The 23,418-nt window shown below is 44.3% G+C and overlaps 1 protein-coding gene and 1 long non-coding RNA gene across 2 annotated transcripts in view; one reads left to right on the top strand and one right to left on the bottom strand.

Annotated features, from left to right (window-relative positions):
- LOC122369687 (TATA-binding protein-associated factor 172-like) overlaps positions 1–23,418 on the bottom strand; it is a 192,592-nt gene that overhangs the window by 77,554 nt on the left and 91,620 nt on the right. The window lies entirely within an intron of this gene.
- On the top strand, positions 5,807–6,108 carry LOC122369686. The gene is made up of 2 exons (XR_006254442.1): positions 5,807–5,974; positions 6,077–6,108. It is a non-coding gene; the product is annotated as an uncharacterized LOC122369686 (long non-coding RNA).

The raw sequence follows: 23,418 nt of genomic DNA, 5'->3' as shown, positions 1-23,418 counted from the left end.
CTGACGGGTTATTTCGCATGACGAGATGTTTTGGTTTGGTGCTTTGGTAGTATATATGGAGTCTCAGGTCATCTGAATCATTTTTGCATTTGACGTTCTTTTTGATGATGTGATTAATGGTACGTTCGTCGGTGCGGTGTTCAGTACTCATGAAGTTGCGATAGTACAGGTGGTGCGTAACCTTTTTTGTTGAGTCAGGTGGGCTCCTATCACCGTAAAGCTGGTCGAGCTGACGCCTCACCTCTAAATCGATATCTCGATTACAATAGCCGTTGTTGACAAGGAGTTGCCTGCAACGCACGAACGCCTCATGCATCGCATTGTTCGTAGAACTTGCTCGGATGGCCCTTTTGATAAATGCACGAATGACACTCGTTTTGTATCGAGACGGGCACTCACTGTTCGCATTTAGAGTTAAGCCAGCGTTTGTTGGCTTACGGTAGACACTAGTGTGGAACTGGTTTTCTCCTTTTTCTACTATAATGTCTAGGAATGGTACTTTTTCGTCCTTTTCTAGCTGTAATATATCTTGATATAATATCTCAAGTTCGACCTTCTTATCAATAAGCTTTCTTTTTGATTGGACGTGACAGTTGAGGCCTAGGTTCAGAAATTCGTGCTGCTGTTCAGTCAGTTGCACTGAGGACAAGTTAATATATCCCTGTTTCTTTTGTGGTAGGCTAATGCTCCCACCATATATTCTTGATAGTTTTTTGGCTACACGAGCTTTGTTAGCATGGTTGCAATTCTCTAGTTTCTCATCTAAACATTTGTATAAGTCCTGTTTAACAGATTCGTTCAAGTCACTGTTCCCAAGCTCTTCGAAAAGCTTCTTAAGCTTTTCACTCAATTCAGTTAAAAGTCCTTCCTTTTTTTCTAGTTGATGTTCGACTAACTTCTATCTGAATTCTTTAGTAAATCTTTTATCTCTTGTCGCCGGGTCTTGTAGTTTTATGTTAGAGAAATTCGGCAGTAAATCTTCTTTTAAGCACAGACCGTTAAATGTTATTGCACTTTCACATTTCGAAAGCTTGCTCTGAGTTTTTATTATTTTGTTGACAGTCTTTCTGATATTTGTTGTGAGTTCAGGTAATAATTCATTAAAACTCATGAAAGTTAAAGCTTTATGTCCAACGCGTTTCAAGTGTATTTAACACTCATTTTCAAGGACTATGTATACAGTGACTCGAGGGGTTGCAGAATTGATCAGCAAAATATTTGAAAAACAATATTCTAAATCACGAGTACAAATCGTTCATCACACTTACACTAGACGCGACTAATTACACAAGGCACATGGTTTACATGCATTTTGCGCGAAAGTTCACTCACATTGCTAATTGCCGAGCCAGTGATATTTGACTCAGCCGTCTATGATAACACATAGCCGTCTATGTTTAGGGGAAGTGTGGTTTGGTGCCCCAGAGTGCCAGTTTCTCCAGTCGAGCGTTCTTTTGCTCGTTGATGCTGGGGGCGTGATCCCTGATGTGTACGGCTTCGATGATCTCGATGCGTCTGGGGTCACGGTTCGTGTGGATGATTGTTGTGTTTTCTACTAGGCGTTGCCGTGTGAGTGTTGTGTTGTGTTTATCTCTCATGTGTGTCTTGATCGTTCCTGTTTGTTTGTGCATAGTGAGTCGTCTGGAAAGAGTGGTGCATGTGTAGCCAACGTAGTTGTTGCTTTGAAGTCTACAACCTTCAAAAGGGCAGTCATATTGGTAAACTACGTTGGTGCGCATCAGCCACTTTGTTTCTGACGGGTTATTTCGCATGACGAGATGTTTTGGTTTGGTGCTTTGGTAGTATATGGAGTCTCAGGTCATCTGAATCATTTTTGCATTTGACGTTCTTTTTGATGATGTGATTAATGGTACGTTCGTCGGTGCGGTGTTCAGTACTCATGAAGTTGCGATAGTACAGGTGGTGCGTAACCTTTTTTGTTGAGTCAGGTGGGCTCCTATCACCGTAAAGCTGGTCGAGCTGACGCCTCACCTCTAAATCGATATCTCGATTACAATAGCCGTTGTTGACAAGGAGTTGCCTGCAACGCACGAACTCCTCATGCATCGCATTGTTCGTAGAACTTGCTCGGATGGCCCTTTTGATAAATGCACGAATGACACTCGTTTTGTATCGAGACGGGCACTTACTGTTCGCATTTAGAGTTAAGCCAGCGTTTGTTGGCTTACGGTAGACACTAGTGTGGAACTGGTTTTCTCCTTTTTCTACTATAATGTCTAGGAATGGTATCACATTGTCACGGCTCAATTCAAAAGTAAACTTCAAGACACTCTTGGCTTCAAATTCATTGATCTGTCTAGATAGATGGTTGGCGTCTTCTATATCGACGAAGCAGTCGTCTACATACCTGATGTATGTGCTGGGAGCGATCGATGCGTCACTCAGGACACTGTTCTCTACATGAGACATGTAGAAATTGGCAAATAGGGGTCCCAGTGGCGACCCCATTGCCATACCTTCGATTTGCAGATATAACTGGCCATCTGGTCCCCTAAACGGCGCATCTTTTGTGCAGGCTTGTAGGAGCTGTTTGAGGATATGTGGGGACAAGTTGAGGCTTGGAAGGTCATTCGAACGTTTTTGATATACCTCATTCAGAATGATTTCGATAGTTTCGTCGATCGGGACATTCGTGAAAAGGGATTCGACGTCGATAGATGCTAGGAGTCCGCAAGTTTTTTTTGCTCTTAAGATGTCAAGGAACTCGTCTACAGAGTTGATAGAGTGCTTGCCTGGTACGAAGGGCTTTAGAAGTCCGTTGAGTCGTTTGGCTAGCTTGTAGGTTGCTGTGTTTACTTGAGAGATGATGGGTCTTAATGGGTTTCCCTCCTTATGGTTTTTTACAGTCCCATAGGCATAACCAGGACTAAATTCACCAACTATAGTCTGGAAGTGTATACCTCCCTGAAGAGCGTTAGCACTCTTTATCAGACGGTTTACTTTTGCTTTCAGTTTCTTGCTTGGATCATCTTTTATCTTCTTGAACTTGCTTTCATCTGACAGAATTGAATTTAGTTTGCTTAGATACTCACTTCTGTCGAGGATAACAAAGGTCGGCGATTTATCAGCTCTTCTAATGATAATATCCTGGTTCTCCTTTAGCTGTTTTGCGGCTTCTCGAAGTTCTTTTGTCAAAAGTTTTGAGGTAGATTTTCCTCTAAGTTTATTACCTTCTCCTATTAGTTCACCTTTGAGATATCCCTTGATTTGAACTTTTTCGTCCTTTTCTGGCTGTAATATATCTTGATATAATATCTCAAGTTCGAGTTAACGAAGTTAAATGTGCAATAACATTTAACGGTCTGTGCTTAAAAGAAGATTTACTGCCGAATTTCTCTAACATATATATATATATATATATATATATATATATATATATATATATATATATATATATATATATATATATATATATATATATATATATATATATATATATATATATATATATATATATATATATATATATATATTGTTCGAATGAGTTTCTTGGTTTCAGAAGGTAAGTTAAAAATTAATTATCCACAGTTGCTCATCAATGTCAAGTTAATTGGTTACAAGTGACGTTTCGGTTTATTCCATTAAACCATTTTCAAACATAACACATTCACGTATGACAAGTGTAAACATTTTCATCGGGCATCATTTGAGAAATATGTTAAATGCAAATTATCACGTGAGTTTTGGCAGGGTCTTGCTACGGTAGTTGCGTCCCACATAAAGTACACTTCACATCTATATTACTATTTGTGGTGACGTAGTTTCTGTCTATAACCGAGGTCGCGACATGGTGCTACGTAGCGCGGGTTACAGGTCACACCGTTGCACCTACCGCGCTGAAGTTTGCGCAACTCATAGAACAAGGATGGACAACGTGCCTTTGATGGGTCTCAGCTCGATCGGATCGATAGCGAGCGCGTGGCGCGTGCCCAAAAAGTGCAAATTCGCGTCATAGACTTTACATGTATTAATCGGCTGGCAAAAACGGGCGAAAATGGCTAAATTTGCCCGACACGGGTCCGGTTCCCGTGCAATATCTCGGTAACCGTGCGCCCGATCGTCACGGGGAAAACAGCACCGTGTAGAGAATCGAACGGGCTATCGCATGGTGTGCGGTGCAGGGGATGGCACGCACCACGTGCACCAGTGAGGGCGCTTTTGTTTAAAAAATTGACGTTTCGGACGGATTTTGGATTTTATTTTATTTTCACGTGACCGTCAGAATGACTGAGTCAAAACAACGCCTATTCGCAGGAGAAATGTACCGCCTCTCATGATAAAATTGTGAAAAGCTAATTGATCAAAAACAAGGTGGAACAAATCGCTGGAGAAAATGGTATTTGTCCATAATGTGCCACTTAATAATTACACGGGGTTTGCTGCTAAGCCTGATACGGTTGACAATTGAAAATGCTATCATTAGAAACAGCATTCAATTCTCTCCAAGATCCAATCATCACGTTTGCATGACAAGCAACGGTATTCTTAAAAATATAAATGTTTCAAACCTCTGCAAATCCATTTTTAGCGAAAATTATCTACGCCTTTCATTTGTCATAAAACTACGCACCTGAATTATAAAACACATTTGACAGGTTCACTGAACTATTGACAGGTTCTGAAGTAGAAAGCATGCTTATCAGACACGGGCACCTCGATCCGATGGATATTTTTTCCAACCAAAACGTTTAGCCATCAAAAAGCAATCGACCGAAATGGATAGATAACCCAGCCGACACAAGAACAACCAAATACCCGCCGATCGAAAATACCCCTTTTCGCGTTGCGGAGCACGCGGGTCACCCTAGTTCATCGACTAAATCAGGTCGATCAAAAGAATGTTACATCAGGCGAATACAAGCTGTCACGACATGAGTACATCTTCCTCACTACATGTAAACGTCTTTACAGCCCTAGTGTAACGCAAGAGTTATGTTGTTTGTTGAGCTGTGGAGCGCGTTGTCTGATGAGAAATGCCTCTAGTATCCAGAGCCGTGTTCTGTTGTGTTGTGTTTTGATGATGGTCGTGTTTTCAGTCAGAAGTTTTCTAGTGATAGTTGTCTGGTGTGCTTGCGTCATGTGTTGTTTTGGTGCCCCGTCTCTAAGGTGCATAGTGAGACGCCTTGACAGTGATGTGGTTGTAGCGCCAATGTAGTTTATTTCACGAAACCTACAATCTTCGTATGGACATGAAAATTCGTAAACTACATTGGTGCGTTTGAGCTTGTCTTTGTTGTCTTGCATGTTTCGAATGAGAAGGCTGCTTGTTTTGCAGTTTTTGTAAAAGATGATGAGTTTTTGTTGGTCAGTGGCATTTGTACAGGTTATGTTTTCCGAGACAATTTCTTTGATGACTTTTTCGTCTACTTTGTACGAGGGAGACATGTGGTTACGATAATAAAGCGTAATGCTATGTCTGGAACGCTCTTTTGGGGTCATCTTTTTGTTTGTCTCTCTATCAAGATGCTGTTTAATTTCTTCGTCTACTTCCCTATTGGAAAAGCCATTGTTGACCAAGATTTGTTTCAGCCTTTCAAATTCCACGTGTAGCAGTTCCCAAGAGGAACAGTTTTTGACCGCTCTCTTGATGAAGGCTCTGATAACGCTTGTTTTGTATCTCGCTGGGCACTCACTTTTGCCATTGAGACATTTTCCAGAGTCTGTGGGTTTCCTGTATACTGATGATTCAAAGTTCATTCCTCTTACGTTAACCATGATATCTAGGAAATGTAACTTGTTTTCAACACTAAGCTCGTAAGTAAACTTGAGCACTGAGCTTGTTACCGCAGCAGCCGCAGAGGGCGCTGGCGAGCCATTGTAGAGGGCACCACCGTCCAGTCATGGCCTCGGTTGTGCCGTAAGATATCAGCTGATCGTTACGTGGCTAACAGCTGATCGATGCGCAGAGCCCAGAGGTCAAACGGGTCAAGCGGCGCAATGGAGGAATGGTGTTGTAAGTGTCTTTTATTATTATTTATATTGATTTATGTGTCGTTTTGTATTCATTTAACATCTGCTTATTTTCTGGCTTCTAATATCGACTGTTTTCTTTCAGAATTACGTACGAATATACAGCTACAAACTGACTGTCTCGAACAATCGATCACTGCGCCGAATTAAGACGAGCACAGACAAAGACGCTGTAACAGTAATTAACACCAAATTAACTGTAGCATAGTTATTGATATCAACAATTGTAGCAGTAAATAGGCCTCAATGGGCACAACTAACCACAAGTAGGGGAAGTATTTTAATTGATAAATCCCAAAACTGATGAAAACTGTAGATTGCAAATGATATGTATTTCAAATACATACAGCCATTCCTACCAGCCGGCTATAGTGTCAAGTCAACTGATGAATTCGTTGATATCTTACGAACCAAACGTCCAAATGGAATTTTAGCGTCAATAGACGTACAGAGCCTTTTCACAAACGTCACCGTGAATGAAACAATCAACATTATCTTAGATAAAGTTTACAACAATCCGAACATTGCGCCCCTTAAACTTTCTAAAAGCACTCTAGAAAAACTGCTAATCGCATGCACTACTGAATCTCCCTTCCGTGGACCCGATGGACAGCTGTACCGTCAAAAGGATGGCATAGCGATGGGCTCCCCACTAGGACCCCTTTTTGCAAACTTTTATATGGCTGAGATCGAAAGCAAGGTTCTCAGCGACGAAAGCATTCGCCCACATATATACTGAAGATATGTCGACGACATTTTTGTTGATGTTAGGGACGTAGACCACCTTAATAAAGATATTATAGAGAAAATGGAGACAAGCTCAGTGCTCAAGTTTACTTACGAACTTACAGGGTGTCCCATAAGTTCCTTCTCACCTAAATTTTTCTTTTAGAGGCTCTCTTATTTAAAGCCACGCTTAATTTATTTTGTAACTGAGCTTTTGGGGTTGCCATGGCAACTGTGAATGTGCTCCACGGTAACTAATTCGTCTAGACAAAATATTTTTTGCCAGAGAGTTCACTTCCTGTGGAGACGGCTTACGCCGCAACATAGAGGTCTCCGATACGGGAACGTCTCGGTATTTAGTTCGCACTGGGCCATTCACAACGGTTGAGGGTGATTGAGGCCATCCAGTATGTAGCCAATGTCTGTCGCTAACTGGACGCACAGTCAACAAGTGACGCCGATGATTTGTCGGGAGTCAATCGCTGCAAGTTTATGCTCTTTTTTTGTCAGCTTTCACGAGTGAGCCATGTGGCCAAAACTGTGTGGCGCCAAAATGGCCGTCAAAAAGGTCTTAGGGTTAGAAAGTTGGTAAACATGCTTTTCAGGATGCATTACCAGCTGTCTAAGAGTATCATTTCAGGGTACCTAACTCAAGGTGACTTCAGCTCTACTTACCGGAGGGCTCAAAACAGTCAAAAACGTCTTAAAATGGCCAAACATGTGTTTCGTTATGCCTGAGGCTAACAAAACTGGAGGGCCGATGACATCAATGTGGTCATCTGGACTACCTAGTCCGTGCTCGAGATAAAACACCCGTCCAAACCCCAAAACGGTCCCATATGGGCGACGGAAAAGGCCTTTGTGTCATCCTGCTTTATTCCTATGCAAAAGGCCACGGTCACGGTAATGTGGGGTAATATGCGTCCAGACACTGATCACGTTGCGATTGATACTCCAGAAACAGTCTTGGGACGCAGAATGCTTCTCCAAGAAGATCTAGGAGGAGTTTCAGCTTTCTAGCTTAACTCTAACCGCAAGTATGACCACATTTTTTTAGGAGAAAATGGCATCCGGGAGGTCGTAGGCCCATCTTCAAGCAAGACAGTGCATCAGTGCACAGGTCAAGCAAAGCTTAGAAGCAGTGCCAGGAGACTGTGATAGGCGTCTGTGGCAAGATCACATCCCAGGCAACTCATCGGATCCAAATTTCATAAAAATGTGTTGGGAATATTGAAATCGAGGCTCGTCAAAGCGAAGCGGTGTTCCAGCATTGAGGAGCTCACGGCCCATGCCAAGTCGGTCTGGGCTAACTTCAAGCCTGCTATACTGCCAAAAATGCCGGTTGGCATGTCGCAGCATGTATTCATGTGTTTGCCTATGAAATGGGGAGCACATTGAGGGATTATAAACATATTAAAACGCAATGTACTCTGTTTTACATGCAAATATAAGGTGAGAACGAACTTATGGGACACCCTGTAGTGTTGAAAACAAATTACCTTTCCTAGATATCATGGTTAACGTAAGAGGAATGAACTTTGAATCATTAGTATACAGGAAACCCACAGACTCTGGAAAATGTCTCAATGGCAAAAGTGAGTGCCCAGCGAGATACAAAACAAGCGTTATCAGAGCCTTCATCAAGAGAGAGGTCAAAAACTGTTCCTCTTGGGAACTGCTACACGTGGAATTTGAAAGGCTGAAACAAATCTTGGTCAACAATGGCTTTTCCAATAGGGAAGTAGACGAAGAAATTAAACAGCATCTTGATAGAGAGACAAACAAAAAGATGACCCCAAAAGAGCGTTCCAGAAATAGCATTACGCTTTATTATCGTAACCACATGTCTCCCTCGTACAAAGTAGACGAAAAAGTCATCAAAGAAATTGTCTCGGAAAACATAACCTGTACAAATGCCACTGGGCACTGACCAACTGAAACTCATCATCTTTTACAAAAACTGCAAAACAAGCAGCCTTCTCATTCGAAAAAAAAACATGCAAGACAACAAAGACAAGCTCAAACGCACCAATGTAGTTTACGAATTTTCATGTCCATACGAAGATTGTAGGCTTCGTGAAATAAACTACATTGGCGCTACAACCACATCACTGTCAAGGCGTCTCACTATGCACCTTAGAGACGGGGCACCAAAACAACACATGACGCAAGCACACCAGACAACTATCACTAGAAAACTTCTGACTGAAAACACGACCATCATCAAAACACAACACAACAGAACACGGCTCTGGATACTAGAGGCATTACTCATCAGACAACGCGCTCCACAGCTAAACAAACAACATAACTCTTGCGTTACACTAGGGCTGTAAAGACGTTTACATGTAGTGAGGAAGATGTACTCATGTCGTGACAGCTTGTATTCGCCTGATGTAACATTCTTTTGATCGACCTGATTTATTCGATGAATGTGAAGTGTACTTTATGTGGGACGCAACTACCGTAGCAAGACCCTGCCAAAACTCACATGATAATTTGCATTTAACATATTTCTCAAATGATGTCCGATGAAAATGTTTACACTTGTCATACGTGAATGTGTTATGTTTGAAAATGGTTTACTGGAATAAACCGAAACGTCACTTATAACCAATTAACTTGACATTGATGAGCAACTTTGGAGAATTAATTTTTAACTTACCTTCTGAAACCAAGAAACTCATTCGAACAATCGAACGAATTAACCGGAAACTTGCAAAAACTCAATGCTCCTTGGTCTTCAACGAAACCTATATATAATATATATATATATATATATATATATATATATATATATATATATATATATATATATATATATATATATATATATATATATATATATATATATATATATATATATATATATATATATATATATATATATATATATATATATATATATATATATATATATATATATATATATAATATATATATATATATATATATATATATATATATATATATATATATATCAGGGATGCGGAGCCGTGGAAATTTCAGACGGCTCCGGCTCCGGCTCCGGCTCCGGAGAAAAAAAAATCGGCTCCGGCTCCGGCTCCGGCTCCGGGTGAAATGTCAAGGCGGCTCCGGCTCCGGCTCCGGCTCCGAGTAAAATGATCCGGCTCCGGCGGCTCCGGCTCCGGTGGCTCCGGCTCCGGCTTCTACTCAGTACACCCCTACGCGATCAATAAAATACGGGTGGAAGAAAAGAGGCGATGGGATTGGTACACGCTGCTTCTGTATTTGTATAACAAGGCTATTTTGAATACCACATTGTTTTACGCCTTGTACTGTCAAACCGAATTAGGTAAATAATTGTTTCCTGTTCTACTGTTATATATGTTTCCTCTTAAGAAAAGGAGCCGGAGTCGCCCCCTTTTTTGACGGCTCCGGCTCCGGCTCCGGCTCCGGGCTATATTGTTTCACGGCTCCGGCTCCGGCTCCGGCTCCGGGCAAAATATGACGGCTCCGGCGGCTCCGGCTCCGGCTCCGGCTCCGGCTCCGCATCCCTGATATATATATATATATATATATATATATATATATATATATATATATATATATATATATATATATATATATATATATATATATATATATATATATATATATATATATATATATATATATATATATATATATATATATATATATATATATATATATATATATATATATATATATATATATATATATATATATATATATATATATATATGCTACAGCAGCTTTCCCGTTAATCAACTTCCTGTTGAGTGACTCAATCTGCCGAACAATCTTTTTATGTTCTTCGGTATGTTCAAATAAGATGTTACCGATGCTCATAATAATAAGTACTTTTAGAAATGACATTTAAATGACCTTATCGCTCGACGCGTTTCGTATATTCCCTATACATTTTCAAGAACAAAGGTCAAATTATTTTTAGGTCGCTCGACGAAGTTTGAAATTATATCACAGCGCTCGTGAATGGCTATCATAGGTATTTTTAGTAGCGGGCATTAACATGCATAATATCTAAACTAAATCACGCATCTTAAATGTGATAAAATAAACCAGTAAAACGCCTTTTGGGCGAAGAACGAACGAGCGAGATAGTGAGCCCTGCACGTGCGCAAGGGCGAGAGGGTACTTCCAACGGGCTTGTGCAAAGCACCCTTCTAACCGGTCGCTAGCGGTGTGCCAAATTTGAACGCAATCGGCCCAGCCGTTCCGGAGATCTGGAAGCGGCATTCTGCACGTGCGCACGTGCAAAAGAGGTCCAAACTGACTTCTGCACGGCACCCTACTAACTGGTCCCCAACCGTGTACCAAATTTGAGCGCAATCGGCCCAGCCGTTCTTGAGATCTGGGAGCGCCCCCTGCACGTGCGCACGTGCAGTAGCACCCTAACCGCAACACATGGGAATGCATTGCCTGGTGGGTGCCTACCTGTATGCCAAGTTTCAGCGAAATCGCCCCAGTAATTACCGAGTGAATGAAATGGGAACAAATTTGGCACCTATTCTTTTTGCATTTTGCACGTGCAGTGGGGTCCCTCACATAGATCAAGAATATCCGACCTTTGGTAGGAGGGATGCAGCTACCCTACAAAAATTACCGCAAGACAATCGCCCAAGCGGCTGCTGAGATATGGGCCTCTCAAAATCACGGCTCAGGCCCGGGTGATCTACGCCCGGGTGGCCTACGCCCGGCTGACCTACGCCCGAATTGCCTACTCCATCGAATGTCTACGCCCGGGTGACCTACGCCCGGCTGACCTACGCCCGAATCGCCTACTCCATCGAATGTCTACGCCCGGGTGACCTACGCCCGGCTGACCTACGCCCGAATCGCCTACTCCATCGAATGTCTACGCCCGGGTGACCTACGCCCGGCTAACCTACGCCCGAATCGCCTACTCCATCGAATGTCTACGCCCGGCTGACCTACGCCCGGCTGACCTACGCCCGAATCGCCTACTTCATCGAATGTCTACGCCCGGCTGACCTACGCCCGGCTGACCTACGCCCGAATCGCCTACTACATCGAATGTCTACGCCCGGCTGACCTACGCCCGGCTGACCTACGCCCGAATCGCCTACTCCATCGAATGTCTACTGCTCCCCTCCTGTCCGATTAACGAGTGAAGATTTCGCATACCAAAGTGACCCTTCCGGGGGAACCGGCACCCGCAGTCAGGTAACAATGGGAAGGGTCGGAGGTACCGACCGCCGCGCCGCATGGTGACAGGTGATTCCCGGGACGTCCGAGCGTCGCCTTTCAGACGCATCGCCGCCTTCCCCCCCCCCCGCCGCGCCGTGCCGCGCCGCACAAAGTAGACGGACCCTGCCGCGGAGCGAACTACCCGACCAGGCTGTCATCATCGGCGGAGAGCCTGAACTGCTTTTTTAATCGTTGAGCTGATCGAGCTTGAGTAGCCATGCTTGCGTACTTCACGCTTCAGCCCTGCTGTGAGCCATGTTTTATGATTTCTCATTTCAGATCTTAACAATGATCTTAGGTAGGAAGAACCGTGAGAAACGCCCCTCCCCCTTAGCCCTCGCCGGTATAGGTGGGGGGGGGGGGGGGTCGAACAGCCCCCTCTCGGTTTTCGCAAATAACTCGCGTAAAAACCCGCTGATCGCGACGGAACTTTCATTACCCTCGCGTTCATCAATTTTACACCTACCCTAACAATTTCATGACCCTGACGCAAATGACCTTTGACCTGTGACCTACTTTTCGAGACCATGTTTGGCCGGAATCGCGATTCGGCGTATGTCGTCTCCTCTTAGCCGCGCGTTTGCACTCTTTTCGTGGTTTCAAGGGTTCAAACATGTGATATGATATTGCTCCTATGCGTTAGGGTGGGTGTCAAGTTCACTTGAAGCTCAGGACAGGTCACTGACCTTAAATGAGCTCGGTTTACTTTTACATGTTTCTAGGCTAGTTTTTTTAGCTTAATTCGAATTTAGCAACCATATGAGCATTTACGAAGTAGTTTTGGTGCCATTGTAACATGTTACGAAGCTGTCAGAGGCGGTTGACACCTACTACGAATACCCGGCAAAACCACTACTGGTTGACCTGAACTGACCTGACCCGACCTGGCCTAAAAGCATGAAGACATCATCTGTGATAAAAACATGATATTCGTGATCAGAACCCCGAATAACCCCGTAGCAGCCACACTTTACGACCTAACTGGTCTCGATTTTCCCGACTTTTGGGCCATTGACCTGGCTTGGAAGGTCAACCAATGACCTAGGACCTTAAAATTGGGTATCATCGGCTTCCTCTTGTCACGGGAAACACGCTCGTTGTTTCGCGAAGCTCTAGCTCGATCAGGGGTGAGACGGCAAGGGGGTCCAACGGACTTCCCCCGCCCTTATACGTTTGCGGCTGTCAAAACACCAATACTGGCGAGGGGAAGTGTGTCACCGCTAGACTAGTTATTTGACCATGTACTATTAGGTATTTATCTATATTTATTTATTTACGATCTCAAGCCTCCACGTGGTAGGTTTTAAAGCTTACGTCATTGCACAGTATGTCTTAAAAGTACCGCGCAAAGCAACAGTGGATCCATCAAGCCTGACCGAGGAAGGACTGCTAGTCACCGAAACAATGGATATCCTCGTCCATTCCCCAGGTCAATTGGTCGGTGACTTTCAAATTATAGCAGGCCCTTCCTCGGTCAGGGTTGATGGATCCACCGTCACTTTGCGCGGTACTTTTAACCCTCGCCCTGGCAGGGCATTTGGCTCCTATGGCACCTAGAAACACCAAATTTGGTAGGTAGGTGGGCCCCTTGGAGTTCTCACCCCTGTGCAAATTTGGTTGCTCTAGGTCAATATTTAGGGAGTTTTTGGGGGATATAAATGTAAAAATTTCGCTAAATTAGGTCAAATGTTTTTCGCTTATAACTTTTGATCTAAGATAGAGCAAAAAGAAAAGCAGACTGTACATACATTGGAGTGTTATGCATACATACATAGGTACAAACCATGGTCACAAGTTCATCGGTGCAAAACTCACAGCCTATATAACGCACTATGCCATATACTATTTTAAAGACCTTATCTTTCAACCATTAAACAAAATAATGCATAAAGCACTGGTATGCTGCATTCGAGCGTGAATGAGCTTTTCCAAGACATTTCGAAACGGGGTGTTTTATATTACGGGTATGGTAAGACGCTATACTTTGGTTGTCACCTGATTATGAGTTTCGTTTGCATAGAAAATGCATTTAATGTTCCGTTTTCGTATGAGTGTCAGTAACGTGGCCTTCGGACAATAGGTTTAGACGAAGAACCGTTTCAAAAACCAACAATACTTAACCCTATTAGTGGCAGGCTCCTGGCTACCCCCTATTAGTGGCAGGGGGGGCTGTTTACGACCCCCCTTGATATCTCGAGATCTAACGAGCCGATTTTCAAAATTCAAACGGCATTCGATTTCGCTCGACGAGATCTACATTTCTAAAAAAAAAAAAATTAAAAAATGTCAATAGGCGGGTAGAGGGGGGTAAAAACGGGCAAATTGCAGATACCTTTTAGACTGCTTATCACGGCCAGGTTTCTGAACCAATCTTAACGCAACTTTTGCCGATCGATAGAGAATGAACCAGGAATTCACATGGATCCTAAAAATATGCATTTTCAAAAATCATAGGCGGATACAGATCATTGAGATTGGGGGTACACAAAAAGTATAGTAAATAAGGTTTTTGTTGGTACTGTTTCTAAAAAGGGTGGCAATGGTCTTGTTATGTTACAATTTTCTTATGAGAGAACGACTAAAATTGTATTGGTCATGCATAGGCGGTGTCAGGGCACCTATGTTGGGAGGTAAAAAATAACCCCCCCCCCTTTTGGACGCCTGGATCCGCCTATTATAGCAAAAACGTGTCAAAAGAGGATGCACAATAACTTTGTATATGTTATCACATGATACCTTTCATTCACTGTTCGTAAAACTGGTGCAGCATCGTGATCTTCGCCCCTCAGTGAGCTGGTCATAAGGTCGCCTGAGACAGTGTCCCTTACGATCCGAGATATAGCTACCTGCAAGTTGAGAAGATGCTTCTTCCTGCAAGTTTCATTTCTCTGCAAAAGATAACTTCGCACTGATGGCCTTCGGATTTTTTTTTTTACCAAGTAGGGGCTTCCTTACAACGTGACCGTCATTAGAAAGGTAAATAGTATTCACTTAAAGCAGTGCTAAATGACAGACATACTGATAGATAAATGACCGACATCAGATATCGCGCTACAAACAATCACTGTAGAATTCACAAAACGCACTGATACCTGGCTCCGAAGACATCCATATACCTACCATTTTACATGCTATAAAATGCTTTACAATCCAGAAGTGGCTATATTGCGATGCATTGTTGCTAATTGGGGCAAATAGATGAGGAAAATGTTTAAAACATTCCTTTTGCAGTGGGGCTATATATTGCGCTAGGCAACCTTGCTTGCAAACGCTTAACCCTATTAGTGGCAGGGGGGTTGTTTTTATCCACCCCTCAGGTTTTCCGGAAATATCTCCGAAACCGCTGAAGCTACGATGCTGAAATTTTCTGACTTTTCCTAAAACTAAATTGGGCACATTCCCTGAAAATTTCAAGTTCATAACTTTACCAGGGGCGGCTCCAGAGCACTGGGAATTGGGGGGGTCCTATTCGTGAAGCGAGTCCACTGAGGTGTCTCTTCCATCGCACCTACTGTTGGCGTTTTGCAGCCGCTAGCATAAATTATATACCTACCCAAAAATAACTGAAATTCAAACGCAGTTTATGGTGTATCATTCAAGAGGTAAATGTTCTACATGCACATACACAAACGAAGCAATAAGGTACTCAATTAACCCTCGCCGGCCGATGGGGGGACGGCGGGTGCCGCCCCCCCCCTAGGGTTTTTCCGCGATAGCTCCTAACACACTGGCGATGGAAAGCTGGAACTTGGCATACCTAACCTTTGATTCAAGCCAGATCTTTTGACACCAACGGCATTTTCGAGTCAGGTCAGGTCACTGACCTATGACGTTATAAGTGGACCTCTGCACCGTCTTCAGATGTCGCAACTTCACAACGCCCTCCCAGAGGAAACTCACAGGGAAATGAAACTTGCAGGATCTAGTATCCATAACGAGTCTCACAACTTGTATATCTCGGATTTTTCCTAAAGGTCATATGAGGTCAGGTCATTTTCGTGACTTCCCCATTAAAAGTCAATGGGGAAAAATGAAAACTGCTATTCTGGCGCCGAGAACGATCTCCAACTATCTCAAGCACACAGAATCGTGATTTGACGTACTCCTTGCAAGGTTACATGCGTCACTTTTGCAATGTTGACCTTGCGTGACGTCATTTATGACGTCATCAAGGCCATTTTAGTTTTTCGTCAATCACTCCCGATCAAATTGAGCTAGCGAGCCAGGAAAGCCACCAATGAACTCAGGAAGACCTGCCGAATCGAATGATATGCGACATGACCTCTTTCGACCAACTTCGTGACCTGGGGGCGCTGAACTGACCGTGACCTGAGGGCAACACCCTAAGTTGACCTGACCCAAATAAAAAGTATATCATTCGACGCGCCTGAGCGAGGCGAACACGATGCTGCCAAAATCGTGGCTCTGCGACCGTTTTTTGCGAAGTTATTCGCCAAAAACTGAACCGTACCTTGGGGCACTTGACCTGAGCTCAGAGGTCACCGGTTGACCTAGGACCTTAAAATCGGGTACCAATCTCTGCGCCTCGTAACGGCACACACGCTCTTTTTTTCTGACACGCGCTAGCTCCACCAGGGGCGAAACGGCGAGGGGGATCGTACCCGCTCACCCCCCTCCCCTCGGCCGGCGTGTATGTAGAAAAGCAATAGGTCCGGCGAGGGTTAACCTTCCAGGCTTTTATTTCCAAAGGCGTTCACATATGAAGGATATTGACAAAACTTTGAACCTATGCATATTGGCCACTTTGCCCCATACCCTGGGGCAAAGCGGCCACCGGCGTCTTCTCGAGTCCCGATATGAGAAACAAAATAATTGCCTCGTGTACGACTAGGGTATTTGATGGTGACAAGGTTAAGCGAGGATGGATGTTTACTTTATCATCTTCCACCTGTATGTAAACAAAAAAAGGATTTTCATGACGATAAACATTTATTTGCATTATTTGGTAACTCGTGCAACTGAGAAGTGGCCAAGATGATTGCATGACGACACATTTGAATATAAATAATGTTTTTTTATCCAGATGGAAGCAACTTATGGCCAATTGGGGGGTGGCCACTTTGCCCCGGCCACTTTGCCCCGCGAATACCGTCCGAGACAAAAATATTCCAGCTTAGCTATTAGTGGGGTAAAAAACATTAAAATTGGTAGAATACATGTACGATAACCATGCAATGCATGGACAAGATTGCTTATAAAAATTCCAAACGGTTATGGAATAACATAACATTTAAAAATTGTAAACATAGTTGGTAACCTGGCAAGAAATGCTTTTCCGTGTTTCACAGAACTATGGTGATGGGCCTGAAACCCCGGTCTGGCTCATTTGAACGACCGTGGAGAGAAGTATAATTGGAAACCATAAATTGGAACTGACGCCAGCTATGAAGGGCTAAAACGATGGGTGGCCGCTTTGCCCCGGGTGGCCGCTTTGCCCCACTCTCCCCTACCCTCCCGGGAGTAGCTAGCGCACATGGTGACCAAAAATTTTTCCAAAGGCTATGATAGGTTGGCCGCTAATGACGTCAGAGTGACGTCATTTTTGCCATTTTCGACCCAAAAAAAGGTTTCGCGGGAAGAGCTGTCAGGCCTACAGCTTTAGAGATACAGAAAAATGTTTTGAACATAAAAGGTGTGGAATTAAGAGGGCTACAAAACTGCTATTTCGGTTTTTCGAATTTTTTGGATTTTGACCCCAAAAATCAAAAAATATATTTTTTGAATATAATAGCCGACAAATCCAATAAGTTTTTTGAATTTCGAAAAAACCCGGAATATATGTGATAGTCCCTACCGCCTTCTATCTACATACCAACTTTGAGATCAATACCTATTTTTTGGCCAAGTTATAGCGAAAAAACTGTTTAAAATTGATGACGTCAAATTTTCAAACTCAAATTTTAGCAATTCTAGACCTCGTAGCGCAAAACAAAGACCACCATTAGACTCCCCTTGACGAGATGCATCGAACCGATGCCCATTTTATGCAAAAATATCAACTTTGAAATCTGACCTCTTTTGACCTGACCTCCACCAGAAAGTGACCTAAACCGTACCTGATGGTCTTATAACCAATACCATTGAGTTGGGAATGAAAAACTGGCCATAAAACATGCATCCCACAACTTTAGTAAAGTTGGGTTCATGTGGTGACCCTTGGTGACCTTTGGTGACCTGACCTGTGAGCTGACCTGGTATGACCAGTGACCTCTAATAGCAACGTATGTACTAGACAACTGACGGCTTATCGCTGATTTTCGACAAAATGCGTTTTACTCGGTGTTATAGCGCTTTCCCTAGAGGCCCCGTGAACGGTGAAACATTTTATCTTTGACCTGACCTGTGACGTCATCGGTGACCCCGAGGTCAATGAAATTTGGTTTCCTTCAACAAATTTGACAGAACTATCGAACGCCGTTTGAATTTTCCGGATCCGTCCAGTAGTTTCGGAGATACGAGGGGGGCAAAAAATGCCCCCCCCCCCCCACCGCGCGGAAGGTGGCTGGGAGGCCCACCGCCTGCCGGGTTAACCAATTTTGAAATAATTACTGCCGATCGATGCAGAATGAACCAAATATTAACATGAATCATAAATATAACCATTTCGAAAAATAAAAGGCGGATACAGGTAATCGAATTAGGAAGCACACAAAATGCAACATAAATCGGTTTCTTCGTTGGTGATATCACGAAAACGTGTTGGCAATAGTCTAATTATGTTACAAAAATGCGTGATAAAATTACCCAAATTAATTTGAAAATTCATAGATGGCGTTAGGGTACCGAAGTTGGCAGGTGAAATCGATCTCCTTTCTTTTCCGGGGTCCACCTATGATCCACCTGGCACCTCTTGTTCACTTGTGAACCTACAAAAAATGTTCATTTCAATCGCTATTGCATTTGTTATTTTACACACTTAACGTCATGATCTGAGTAGAAAATATTCGCTGTGTGTACACTTTCCATACTTTCCATGTAATTACTTTCCAATACCTTCCAACATTCACTGGACGCGCCTAGATATCTTTTTAATAGCTTGCAAGTGTTCCAGAACTTAACTGAATTGAGTCACTCCAGGACAATCTAACTATTACCAAGCCGCTCATCAAATGCTACGTTGCGTATCAATATCACACCCCTTTTTTGGACGCCTAGATCGTGCTATTATAACCCTCGCCCTGGCAGGGCATTTTTCGTAACGCGGCCTGGGGGGGGGATCCGACCTCCTGGCGTTTCGAAACTAAGCGTCGTAGCGCTTCCCTACAAAGACAAGTCGATTGCTCTTTACGAGTATTCGCAACTGTGATACCTATATTTTTATCCTAGGTCAATATTTGACTCCGTTTTGGCTAGTCAACGATCAAATTACGGGGAAAAGCTAAAATTTTCCAAGCTATTTAGCCAATAATGGCAAATCTATGAAAGATATCAACATGAAACTTTCACGACCGTGTTTCTCAATGAATTAGCAACAAAATGATGCATAGTTCACTGCAGTTCAGTCATTACTGGCGTGACATAGTCCCCGGGAACACGAGAGTCACACCCGCCGCTGGCGAGGACTGTCCTAATTGACCTGAGGTGACCTTGTAAAGATCGAGGAACAATTTTGAAAGCATTTAGATGAAGATTGAACCACAGATTCGGATTCAGGACCTCAAGAAACCCTACTAAACACAGACATGCGAGGTCAATGACCTTTGTTGACCTTAGAAAGGTCAATATACGATGTAATGTTTCATGTCCTGTCAAAATCTGACATAAGTCACAGAATAATTTCGTTCTTGTCGATGGGATCGCGTCCAGTTACGCCAGATGTACGATTTTGTCAAAAAGAGTCGGAGGTTTTACCTATTGTGAGGTCATAGCTCGGTGACCTGACATGACCCGAAAATATTTTTACCGAAAGATTGAGCTGAAAGTTAGCATGTAGGTAGGCACCCACTAAGCCATGCATATCCATGTGCCAGATTTGGGGTGCTGTTACACGTGCGCACGCGCAGGGGTCGATTCCAGATCTCGAAGCCGCCTGTACTGATTGCGCTCAAATTTGGTACACGGTTAGGGAGCAGTTGGTAGGGTGCCGTGCAAAAGTCAGTTGGGACCCAGTTGGCACGTGCGCACATGCAGGGTGCCGCTTCCAGATCTCAAGAACGGCTGGGCCGATTGCGCTCAAATTTGTCACATCACTAGGGACCGGTTAGTAGGTCTTGGGGTGCAGTGCACAAGTTATTTGGTGGTACCCCCTCGCAATTTCGCACGTGCAAGGCCCACCCTCCCGCTCACTCCGTTGGTCGCCCCAAAAGGCGTTTTTACTGGTGTGCACGATTACTTTATAAAAATGCTGAAGTGTTGCAAGTAATTGACAAATATTGTCCAAAGCATGCTGCCTTTATCCAACCAAATTCCGATTTGGGCATAGGACAAAATCGGAATTCTGAAGGTACAAAATCCAATTGGCACCACTCTAACAGATGTGGTAAGGTTGTGATAGGTTTTACCGAACGGAGATATAGACGATCTGTCAACTGACGAGAGAAGCCAAACTCTGTCAACTGGCTGGTGTGCAGCAAGCAGATATTGATATTCTGCAACGGTTATTTTTGTTGTTGTTTTAATCTTTCTTCAATAAGGTACCTATGTTAGAGCTGTTGTGCCTATTTGTTTATACACCAAACAACATCGGTGATAGCCAGACAACTATTTCATGGCGTGCAAAGAAAGACTGTTCAAGTTACCCAACGGTCGGGTTATTTGGATACACCGTCACTTGACGGAGAAGCAAGGCTTTACTTCACATTTTTCAAAAAAAAAAATATGTTCAACTTGAAACTTGATGCACTCTATGGCAATGACTCTTGTCAAGTTGTTGGAAAAGTCAAGGCTGTTCAAGTTGTTCTTAGGACAATAAAAATTTATTTCATTGGCTTCCACTCGCCAAACCCGCTTTCCCTATAGCTCAATCAAGGGATGAATCACTGGGTGGTTCTTTCGACCCCTCCTCACCCTCCTGCAATTGAAGTTAGCCGTTGGCAAAGACACTAATTCGTGCAGGGGTTCATTTTCACTTGTCCTTTTAATGTAATCGGTGACTTAACACGCGCAGTGGAAGGGGGGGCGGATTTCGCCCACCCCTCCTGTTTTTCGCCAATAACTCGCGCCGCAAGCATAATATCAATGTGAAATTTCGGCTACCTGTCCAGAATTGAATTGCGGATCTTCTCATGCAAGAGGTAAGAAAATCGGTTCCCAACTTTTCTAGTAATAGCGGTGTAAAGTCAAACATCCTGCCGCCGCGGCGGCGCGGCGGCGCGGCGGCCGGCGCTAGCCGTTACGCGCCGCCTGAATTGTAGACTGTGCCGGGGCGGGACGGTTCCGTCTTTACATCGCGCTCCTCAGCGGCGTATTTAGAAAATCGCGAAGGGGGGGGGGCCAAGGGTTTGGAGGGCGCCACCTCACCCAAGGAGGGCGCCATACGGTCGCGAGATAAAAAATCGTTCAGTGGTGGTTGGGGGGTTGGGAGGCGTTTTTTACCATGCCACCAGTTTTTTTTTTTTGCGTAACCTCGTATAGGTCGTGCTGCATTGATTTTGCATCGTGTGTATTCTTTATACTCCAGGTCACAAAAGGTCAAGTGTTCTTGAAATGCTGCACCGAAGGCGCGCGAAATTTTTGAAAACAACCTTTTCCTCCGCTTTTTAGGCACGCCTTTTATACGATCACTGTTCAAAGCTCCTCTCGCTCTTTTACCAAATTTGAAGGTGTAAAAAATACCTAAGGTTTGGTCGGGCCGCTGCCACACAAACTGTACAGAAAGCTTGGCTCATGGGTGTCGATGTATAAAAGTTTATTGGCGGTGGCATATCTACGCACCAGATCACCGTATCGGATTGATACCGGAGCGCGAGATGCGTAAACATCATCCAAATTACCTCAGACCAGCCTTCATAGCCTTCTCACAGATGCATACAGTGTACCCACATAACCAGTTTCAATCACCGAAACTTCAGATGCCTGCTGTTGCGCCCGAACCTGTTGACAATACTTAATCGTAATCCATATAGATGCCATGATGCACGTAAAGTAGGATCAATCCGTTAAGACCAAAGACGTGTTTTATGCATCGTAGAGCGTAGATAGTTTTGGTAGGTATAGATACTTCATTCATTGTGCTGAATGCACGTTCATTTGTGGCAGTTTTCACAGGCAAGACATCAACTATGTGCAATAGAACGACTAAGTTGAAAAACATGCCAAAGGAGTAAATAAATGATAGGAGGGCAGCGATCAACGGATGTTGCCAATAGGTAGAAGGGCTGCGATCCACAGGAGGGCACTAATAGGTAGAAGAGCCCCGATCAACATCCCGAGTTTCGAGAGTAGGGCACCGATAGGTAGGAAGTTGGCGAGCAGCAGGAGGGCGCCAATGGATAGAAGGGCAGCGATCAACAGGAGGGCACCAATAGGTAGGAGGGCGCCGATCAACAATCAACAGGAGGGCGCCACGAAGTAAGAGGGTGGCGAGGAACAGGAGAGCACCAATAGGAGGGTGGCGATCAACAAGAGGTCGCCAATAGGTGGGAGGGCGGTCATCAACTGGAAGTCGCCAATGAGCGGAAGGGTGACGATTAAAATGGGGGTGGCAATGGTGAGGAGGGCGCCTTTGCTCAAGAGGATGACACGAACAGGAGGGCGTCTGTGCGGAGGGCGCTGGTCAACAGGAAGGTGCCAGTGGATAGGAGGGCGGTGATCAACAGGAGGGTGCCAGTGGTTAGGAGGGCGGCGATCTACACGAGGGCGCCAATAGGAGAAGGGCCCCGATTAACATTCAACAGGAAGGACTAGGGAACCAATAGGTAGGAGGGCGGCACTGAACAAGAGGGTGCCAAAAGGGAGAAAGGCGGCCTTCAAAATTTCACATGAGGGCTCAATAGGTAGGAGAGCGCCAATAATTATGAGGACGCCGATCAGCAGAAGGGCGGCAATGTGTAGCAGGGTGGCGACCTACAGGAGGGCGCCTTCGGGTGAGAGGGCGCTTATTTACAGGACAGCGGCTTACATAGGCGACCACCGTTACGCTTAGAGAGCTACAGCCTACAAATGTGGTTGGAGGGCGCCCGAGGGAGCCCTCCAACCGTATTTGGAGGGCGTATTTGGAATGGGCGTCCTCCGAGGGCGCCCTCCATCCGTATTTTCCCTGTAAACACATTCGCGATTGGAGGGCGCCCTCCAGTCGCGATTGTTTTTCGATTCGATTATATCACAATTGCATTTGCGATTGGAGGGCGCCTTCGGCGCCCTCCAATCGCAAAGGGCGCCTTCGGCGCCCAAGGGGGGGGGGGGGGGCCATGGCCCAGTGGCCCCCCCTGCCTACGCCCCTGGCGCTCCTTACCGCTGATTACATTAGATTCGCGTCAAATTCGGTGAGAAGACTGAGAAATGTACAGGCAATCACATGGTCAAAGA

Source organism: Amphibalanus amphitrite, unplaced genomic scaffold (genome assembly GCF_019059575.1).
Source record: "Amphibalanus amphitrite isolate SeventyFive unplaced genomic scaffold, NRLGWU_Aamphi_draft 001062F_arrow, whole genome shotgun sequence".
In the NCBI taxonomy this organism is placed as follows: Eukaryota; Metazoa; Arthropoda; class Thecostraca; order Balanomorpha; family Balanidae; genus Amphibalanus; species Amphibalanus amphitrite.
The sequence above is the reverse complement of the archived record's forward strand: the minus strand, read 5'-3'. Positions and strand labels throughout refer to the sequence as shown.